At 41.6% G+C, this 2,367-nt stretch overlaps 1 protein-coding gene across 1 annotated transcript in view; it reads left to right on the top strand.

Moving 5' to 3' along the window:
* T265_15570 (hypothetical protein) overlaps nt 1-2,367 on the top strand; it is a gene marked incomplete at both ends in the record, with an annotated part of 6,636 nt that overhangs the window by 850 nt on the left and 3,419 nt on the right. The window lies entirely within an intron of this gene.

Genomic DNA, 2,367 nt, shown 5'->3' with positions numbered 1-2,367 from the left:
TGGATTCCCTCCAACAGTATCCACCAATCACGAGGTAGGCGACATTCCTGATTCGCAATAATTTCGAAACACTTCCGTTTTCGGTTCCTAGGAATACGAGGTAACCAAGTGCTGACGGGGGCCTATGCCACGCTCTCCCTTCCGAAAGATATGGCTCACATTAGGACATTGGAGGTGTGATTCTTCATATCTTCTGTTTCCCAGTTTCCGGCGGCAAACTATGTTTTGGCACAACCACCATTCCTTGTGCATTCTCATCCTCAGCCTACACCTTGCTTTGAAGCGCAGAAAGGAGCTGCTACTAACCTGTGTCTCCTACTCGGCTCAACAACTTTGAACAACAACTTTATCAGTTTTTTTTACCTTATGTATTTGATGAATCGCCTGCTCTCAAAAGCGCGTGATTCGTCTAAAATAGTGTTGTTTAAACTACGGGTACAGGTTTTTCGCACTTTGTTCACTCATTATCACCTCCATGAGGCAATCGTCCGATGAAAAGTAGCTACTTATTGAACTACGATTGGTTCTCCAGGCTAATCCACTCAGTTTTGTGGTGTGCATTACTTGTTTCCAGTTAGTTAATTGTGGGTCATATGCTATCCGTGAGGGTATCTCACATGTATACCAGTGAATTTTTTTAGATATACAGGCACATAAAGTTTCATCCGTACAGCAACTACAAAATGGGAAACTTTGAACAGGTTTCAATCCAACGGGTATACCTATATAAGGCCTAACAGCTCACTTTAGAAGCAGACTCTAGTGCCACGTGTAGATCAGTTCGATGGCACTAAATGTGGGTAGGAATGATATTTGGCTAGACATTACCACCACAAGTGAGTGGGAAAACAAGAGTGTCAGGTTCCCGTTCAAGACAAGACTGTGCCAGTACACATCCAATGGTAAATCACGAATGACCAAACATGTTTCTCATTTTAAATGGCCTCGAACACCAAGACGGTTCAACTTTAACTTGATGGCTCCATAGCCAAAGTCTAGATTACCGGCAATCTTTTATTTGGTACGCTGTGAGTGGTGGCACACGAAAAAGACTATGGATTTTCAGCACAAACTTGGTCAGCTTTCAAAGGAATTTAGAGGTAGGTGGCGAATATTTGAAGGGGCAACGAGGCTCAGAACGCATTTTAAAAGCCCTATTTAGGCGCATGCACAGCACCCTTGAAGTGCATGGTATTAATTAGGTGGAATAGGTTGAACTTCACAGGATAATTTATCAAAACGTCATCCGATATTCTGTTGCGATTGTGTTGGTCAGAATTTATTTCGAGTTCGCTGGTTAGGGAAGCGAAAATATCTAATTGCGAGAATGCTTTCGTGGGCTGCTCCTTGGACAAAATGCTCCTATAAATGTGATGTGGAGTACACCCCATGAGGTTATGGTTGTCAAAAGTCCTCACTCCTCAAGTATTATTCAGAAGAAAGCTAAGGATAATATCACCTAATACTCCAGTTTCATGATCTACGTAAGAGATTTCTCTTTCCGCAGTCCAGAGTGATCGTTCGTTGACATTTTTGATCCACCACATGCGGCTAAACACCGATGCCTTTTTGGCCCACCACATGTGGCTGTAATGCATCTGTTTTACCTTAGTTAACTCAAACGAAGCGTTATACTACTAAAATATGGATAGAACTCTGCACTGGACGTAAATTGAAATGAAGAACACGATGATTGTGTTCGTTGGGCGTAACGGTAAAATCCTCAACATTCGGAAAAATTGCAAACTTACTAGCCAAAGTGTGATAATTGAGGACCTTTTATTATCTTTGCAAAGCTTTTTCCATGGAAGATGGGGACCGTCATTATAACAGCGCGCATCAAAACACAAACACATGATGAAAGTGGATGAAAACATCCCAGGCTACCCAAAAAGCGGGTAAGGAAAAACTCGGGAAAATGCACTCATTTGCCAATTGATTTGCTGCTAAGAGGAGTCCAAACAGTATGTTAGATGACACTGTCATGTGCAACATTCATGAACTGAATATGCTGCACAAGAATTATCCTTGTTTCACTCTTGATGTGATGTTCGACATATCGGTGTGAATTTTCTTGACAGAACTTGTTCCTCATTGGGCCGAAAACTGTCCAATCAGATTATCTGAATATTTTTGGGCTTACCCGATGTGCCCGAGAAAGCGGAAACCGGCCGTTAGTGGAAAAGTCTTACTGAAATTGATATAAATCAATGCTGAAATGTGAACCTACTCCGCATTTCAGCTGACCAAGAGGATATGCGCAATGCCATTACCACCGATCAAAACTCCAACATCAGTTTTACTAACTAATCATTGCACTTATCAGTTAACCTGCAGTTGGGGGATATATATATATATATATATATA

This window comes from Opisthorchis viverrini, assembly GCF_000715545.1.
Source record: "Opisthorchis viverrini unplaced genomic scaffold opera_v5_609, whole genome shotgun sequence".
Classification (NCBI taxonomy): domain Eukaryota; kingdom Metazoa; phylum Platyhelminthes; class Trematoda; order Opisthorchiida; family Opisthorchiidae; genus Opisthorchis; species Opisthorchis viverrini.
Note: the sequence above shows the minus strand (reverse complement) of the source record. Positions and strands in the feature narration are given on the sequence as shown.